The sequence below is a fragment of the Alosa alosa genome, chromosome 5 (assembly GCF_017589495.1).
Source record: "Alosa alosa isolate M-15738 ecotype Scorff River chromosome 5, AALO_Geno_1.1, whole genome shotgun sequence".
In the NCBI taxonomy this organism is placed as follows: domain Eukaryota; kingdom Metazoa; phylum Chordata; class Actinopteri; order Clupeiformes; family Clupeidae; genus Alosa; species Alosa alosa.
The window spans coordinates 12,076,414-12,076,849 of record NC_063193.1 but is presented as its reverse complement, the minus strand read 5'-3'; positions in this window follow the sequence as shown (position 1 = coordinate 12,076,849).

Sequence of the window (436 nt, the reverse complement as noted above, 5' to 3'; positions counted from 1 at the left end):
AGTAGTAGAAATGTCAGTATTCACCACATTTATTAAATTTAGAGGTGAGAACAGTTCCTATTGTGTCTGGCATTTATAATGGTTATTACATTGCCACTTCCATAGTCAGTGACCTCTGAAAAGTGGTCTTTGAATGTAGGTCTGTTGTGTTTGTATGGTCAACACACTTTAAACCACCTCATATGCATAACAATGCAGTTAAATAAGAAAAATAGTGTACATTCTTAGAAGGGCGTCACAATCGAACATCCAACAAAGCCACGGTCCAACAGACTGGCCTATTTGTTTGACAGTCAGCCAGTCATGACAATCCCAATTTCCAAGTGTAAGCTTCATGAGGTTTACAACATGTCATTTCTCCTGCGCTTTTGTTCAGTTCTAACTGCTGAACTGACAGCAGGTCATTCTTCTGGGGTTTCCTCTAACGATACGGCGA